Consider the following 6676-nt stretch of genomic DNA (forward strand, 5'->3'; position numbering starts at 1 on the left):
TCTTAAGCAATGGAGGTAAATTTGAAGAGGTGGATTTTAAAGGTAGAAGGAAAATACAGATAAAGCTGACAAGAGAATTCAAAGAATGGATCCCAAAAGAAAATGACCATTATGAGGACCTTACAATCTTGAAAGAATCAAAGGAAAAATATAAATTCTTTTAGGTATTTACTTTAATAAATATATATATATAAAGGGATCGAACTGAAGGGAAGTTGAGGAAGATGGAACAAGAATGGGTGCTTGTAAAGGTTGAAGAAGCTAAATTGGTGGCTAAGAAAGCTGATTTGGTGCAACAATATATTACGGGGATAATGGAGGAATCTGGATATGCAAATGCAATGTTGTTCTTTTAGTTATCTATAGAGGCTTCAACTGCAAACTGATGAACAACTTTGACTTTTTGCAGCCCATTAATCCAAATGCCGTAGATGAAGTTGAAAAAGATGGCACTTAAAAAAGGTTGTTGAGCTTTCAAAAAAAACAGAAGGGACATTATTTTTCCAATCTTTTTCTATTTAAAAAGAAATGCCGACTTGGAAATTATAATATTAGTTGGAAATGCATAAATAGTTTTATTATTCACAAGAAAAATCTAAGCATTAACAATTTTAACGGAAGTGATGTAAATGAATAAATTATGTAATATAAGTGTTTATTTTGTAAATTTTATTTTATTGGTATCTAAAATAAAAATTTTTAAAAGTCAGGTGAAAATTGATTTACTTTATCTTTTTTAAATATAGGGACTGAAATGAAATTTGAGTATAGTACGGGACTATTATGACACTTTTACCCATTTTGCCTTTTCTTTACGCTTTTGGTCCTTTACACTCTCGAAACCCTAGCGCCCCCCTTTATTTATCTCTCTCGTTTTGGGTTCATTTTCTCCCCTCCCACAAGCCAAAACCCTAAACAATGGCAGCCGCCGCCGCCGCTGCACGCCCTCTGGTCTCCGTCCAAACCATAGAATCTGACATGGCCACTGACTCCACCCCAACCGTCCCACTCGCCGATGTCATGAAAGCCTCGATCCGACCCGACATAGTCACCTTCGTCCACGACAACATCTCCAAAAACCGCCGCCAACCCTATGCCGTCTCCAAATGCGCGGGTCACCAGACCTCTGCCGAATCCTGGGGCACAGGTCGCGCTGTCTCTCGTATCCCCCGTGTTCCCGGCGGAGGTACTCACCGTGCTGGTCAAGGTGCTTTCGGAAACATGTGTCGTGGAGGCCGCATGTTTGCTCCGACCAAGATTTGGCGCCGCTGGCACCGGAATATCAACGTTAACCAGAAGCGCTATGCCGTTGCTTCGGCGATCGCTGCCTCTGCCGTAACCTCTCTCGTCATGGCACGTGGCCACTTCATCGAGGCCGTCCCGGAGATGCCTCTGGTAATATCTGACGCCGTGGAGAGCGTTGAGAAAACATCTGCCGCAATTAAGGTTTTGAAACAGGTTGGGGCATATCCCGACGTGGAAAAGGCTAATGACAGCGTTGGAATCCGACCCGGGAAAGGGAAAATGAGGAACCGGAGGTACATTTCCCGTAAAGGTCCATTGATTGTTTATGGACAGATGGGGCAAAGCTCGTTAAGGCCTTTCGTAATATTCCTGGAGTCGAGGTTGCCAATGTAGAGAGACTTAATCTATTGAAACTCGCTCCTGGGGGACACCTTGGAAGGTTCATTATATGGACCAAATCGGCTTACGAGAAGCTGGATTCGATTTATGGGTCATTTGAGAAGCCTTCCGAGAAGAAGAAAGGGTACATCTTGCCTCGTTCTAAGATGGTGAATGTGGATCTCGGTAGGATAATTAACTCCGATGAGGTGCAGTCCGTGGTGAAGCCAATTAAAAAGGAGATCAAGAGGGCACCATTGAAGAAGAATCCTCTTAAGAACTTGAATGCTATGCTGAAGGTGAACCCATATGCAAAGACAGCAAGGAGGATGGCTCTTTTGGCTGAGGCACAACGTGTTAAGGCTAAGAAGGAGAAGCTTGACAAGAAGAGGAAGCCCGTGTCTAAGGTATCTCTATTCTGACTTTTATTTACATATACTGTTGTTGAGTTTCTGAATGATGGTAGGTAATTGCAATTTCCTGTGATTTAGGTTGGAACTCTTCATGTCATTGAATTATATGTTCTACTTGATGTTTAATGACTTTGGATTTTTTGTTTCTGGAATTTGATTGTCATTATTATTTGAGTAATGGAATCGTTTTAGCTTTATTTAGCATTCACTGTTATTGAGTTTCTGAATGATGATAACTGACAAATTTCTACGGCTTGGCTGAGCCCTTATAGAACAATCTCACTGGAATTGTATGTTCTTCTACTTGATGTTAATGTCTTTGGATGTTTTGTCTCTTGAATTTGATTGCAGTTATCATATGATTAATGGAACAGTTTTGTTTATTATTACTTTATAAATGTATGCTTATTTGCTGTATATACCTGCTTATGAGAAAATTCTTGTTATTTAGATTTCTTAGAAGTGTGTCTATTTTTTATCTTACACGTTTTAGTTGTCAGGATATTACCTCTATTCTCTATAAGGTGATGTTGCTGCTGATTATCCGTGCTTTGGTTACTTTATTGCTAGCTACTCATATTTATTGACTAGCTTAGAGCCTCATGCCTGTTGAGTCAAAATTTTATCCATGTTTCATTTGGCATGATTTGGCGCATGCATTGTAGCATGTGTGAGGAGGCCTAGTGTGTGCCATATGTTTTTCTTTTCAAGCATTTAGAGCATGCCTTCTGCAAATGTTGAGTTATTGAATGCTATGCTAGTTAATTGACTCCTTGCTTTTTCCATTTGTGTTCCTCTTTTGGTGTATAAGGAGGAGGCAACAGCAATCAAGTCAGCAGGCAAAGCATGGTATAAGACTATGATCTCAGACGGTGATTACACTGAGTTTGAGAACTTCTCCAAGTGGTTGGGTGTATCGCAGTGATTTAGCTTTTGGCTTTAGAAATTATGAAGGTCGGCATCAGTTTTGGTTTGGTATTAACATTTTTATTTGCATTTACCGTTTCAATTTTGTGCAAGAGAAAGGGTGGGAATGGCATGCTCCTGTGCCGTGCTATTTTGGCCTCCCACCCTGCATGTTAGTGAGAATGGTTTTCTATTAAAATGAGAAAGAATTGAATACGAGAATAGTTTCTATTAAAATGATAAAGAATTGAATAGCTTAAAAAGCATGTTGAGTCTTTATGTTATTGAAATGTATTGCAGTGCCCGTCTCTTTGATTCATCATTGTTCTCTTTCATTTTTTCTTTATTTTGGTGTTTTGGGGGTAAATGGTGGAGACAGTTATGGTGGGAACCTTTTTTTTCTATTTAACATAGAGTTGGTTTAACATTATATTGTTGCGGCAGCACTTGGAAAAATACTCGATATGATGCAATCATAAAAAATAAGATATAATACGGTTAAGAGGAGATGAGTGTAGTTTCACATTTAAAAAGTAAAGTGGGTGTTCTTTTTACTGTAAAAAGAAAACAATTCATAAAAAAATGACCAAAATTATAAAAATGCCCTTAGGTGAGAAAGCAACAATTCTTTCATTTGGATACCTTTTTCGATTCCATGGATTATGCCTATTCGCACAAATACCTCGACGATTCCCACTCGTTAATACATAGAGCCCCATCTTGAGTCAGAAATGGCATCCCAATAGTTGGAGATAAGAGATTCGTATGAGAGAATATGAGAAAACATAAGTAAACGAGCCTCCGCTTGAGCCTCTAAAGATAAAGTCCAGTGCAATTTAAAGGGACTATAGGTGCTGGCCCTTTGTAATTCAAAGGCAACAAAATGGTGAATTTGCATAAAAAGGCGGAACCTAATATTTTGAAAAATTGGCGTAAGTTTAAATGATTGTATATGAAGATTTAAATGATTGTATATGAAGATTTCGTGAGTATAGATTTGTAACACCCCTAATTCATCCATGTTACCGGAATAGAGTCACAGGGTATTATGACGATTAATATAAACACAATTTAAAAATTAATTTAAATATTATACATCAATGTCCAATCAATAATCATAGCATTCATACAAAAACAGCAGTAAATCGAGCCTATGGGACTTTAGAAACAATTTGGAAACAAATAAGGATTAATTGATACAAAACAGAACACTGTGAAAAAAAAATTGAAAATAGGGGTCATACGGCCGTGTGGTCAGACCGTGTGACAAAGGTCAGCTCATGTGGCCTCAAACAAGGCCGTGTGGCTGCTCACATGCCCGTGTCTCTAGACCGTATAACTCATTGATGCAGTGTGGAAAAACTTTCACATTAAAATTAAAAAGACACATAACCGTGTGTGGCATACGGCCGTGTGCTTCCAAAATGACCCCTAATGTAAGCCAATTCCTCAACCAATTCCTAGACACCAAGCCAACCCATTTCTAATCACTTTCACATGTTTAAAACACATTCAACTAAGCTTAAAACATACAAAAATCATTCAACCTATGTGTCTAGCCAATGTACACTCATTAGTACCACAATTCAAACATTTAAAATCCAATTCACATATATCATTTACTAAATCACAAAACATGTATCCAAGCATCTCAAGAACATAAAATTTACACTTATACTTTGGTTATACCAAACCTAAAAGTAAAAATTCGGTAATACCTTAACCTTTTTTTATAAGGCATATAACATATTGTCAAAAACACTTATATAGACATATCATTGCCATTACACACCAGAATAACACATCTCATACTTCAGTTAATACAAAACATATCCATAATGCTTATAACACCTAAAAACAACATCCAATTTACATGCCATTTATAACTGGACCAAAATAAACAATTAGTTGCCAAATAAATTGTCGGATAGTGTGATCTCCAAAAGCAATCCAATCGATAGTGTGAATTCGACGATCTACAAGGAAGAAAAGTCGACACAATGTAAGCTTACGTAAAGCTTAGTAAGTTTGTAATAAACTTAAACTTCAACTTATCGTAAAGGATGAAATATTAAACATTTTAAAAGATAATTCAATATCAGGATCACGAGTTTGTTAATTACCTATACACATTGTAATAGCCCGATTTAGGGCCTAGTCAGAATAGTGGTCTTGGGATCAAAAATTCGGAGTCGAATAAATTATTTTATAATTATTTTGATATTTTAGCATGTTTTTAATAGTGCATGAAAAATTTGGTGAAGTAATTTTAACGTTTGTGAGTCCAATTGCGTAAAAGGACTAAATCGTGTAAAATACAAAAGTCCTAATTTGATAGCTAAAGGTGTCAAATAGATAGAGAATAAAATTTTGAGGTCTTTAAAGGACAATTAGACCCTTTTAAAAGAGCTTGGCCGGTCATGAGACAAGGAAGAGTGAATGGTCAAAATGTTAGGTAAGTGATGTCATATTATGTGATAAAATAATACCTAAGCCTAGCTACCATCTTTTTCTTTCATTCTCTCTTCATTTCCACCAATTTTTCAGCCATTGTTAAGGGTTTGAAAGCTTAAAAATTTCAGCAAACTTTAAGCCTTCACCAAGTAAGTGATTTTCCAACCCTTTATTGAATATTTTTGTACTTTTGAGACCCTTGAAGCATGAACTTTCAAATGAGGGTACTATTTTGCAAAACGATTAAGTGTAATGCCCCGTACCCGAGACCGTTGCCGGAGTCGAACACGAGGTATTTACGGACTTATTTCATTGACTTACACAGTTCATTTTTTTTTATTTCCAGACAAGCTGGCTAACTGCATCACAGTCACTTTAAAAATCATATCTCGAGTTCCGAAGCTCGAAAACTGATTCCGTAAATTTTCCCTGAAACTAGACTCATATATCCATCTACAAATTTTTTTCTAGAATTTTTGATCAGGCCAATTAGTACAGTTTATTAGTTAAAGTCTCCCCTGTTTCAGGGTTCGACTGCTCTGACCTTCATGCATTACGACTTATATATCTCCCTGTACAGGGCTTCAATACTTATGCCGTTTGTTTCTAATGAAACTAGACTCAAAAAGGAATCTATAAATATATGGAATGACTTCTAATTATCTCTGGTTAATTTATAGTGAATTTCCAAAGTCAGATCAGGGGATCCAGAAATTGCTCTGGCCCTGTTCCACGAAAACTTAAATATCTCTTAAAATACGAATCATATGATCGTTTCGTTTCTTCCATATGAAAGTAGATTCATCAAGGTTCGAGTAAATAATTTATTCAATATTTAATTCCATTTCTACTATTTTTAATGATTTTTCAAATTTATATCACTGCTGCTGTCCGCATCTGCCTTTAAGGTAGACTTTACCTATTTCATAGTTTCCATGATTCAACTAGCCCTTTAGCATATATAGCACAAAATATGATCATGATTAACCATTCCAATGGCCAATCATTGCCAAGCATATCCTCACCTCTCAATAACCATATACATACAAAATGATTATAACACTATGCTCAAAATATATAAGCCATTTTCGCATGGCTATCCAAATATATACAACACCAAAGTACTTGACTAATAACAAAAGGGCAGTCCTATACATGCCATTAGCAGAGTTCAACTAAAAGAGTACCAAAAGGGCTTTGATAGTGTGGACGACTTCGACTTTGACAATCCCGAGTCCGATAGCTGACGAACCAAAATCTATAAAACAGAGAATCAAAGA

The 6676-nt window shown here is 36.7% G+C and overlaps 1 pseudogene; it reads left to right on the forward strand.

Moving 5' to 3' along the window:
• The first annotated feature begins 848 nt into the window (after positions 1-848).
• LOC107902317 (60S ribosomal protein L4-like) lies at positions 849-3261 on the forward strand (annotated as a pseudogene).
• Positions 3262-6676: the final 3415 nt, after the last annotated feature.

Source organism: Gossypium hirsutum, chromosome A13, assembly GCF_007990345.1.
Source record: "Gossypium hirsutum isolate 1008001.06 chromosome A13, Gossypium_hirsutum_v2.1, whole genome shotgun sequence".
Lineage (NCBI taxonomy): Eukaryota > Viridiplantae > Streptophyta > Magnoliopsida > Malvales > Malvaceae > Gossypium > Gossypium hirsutum.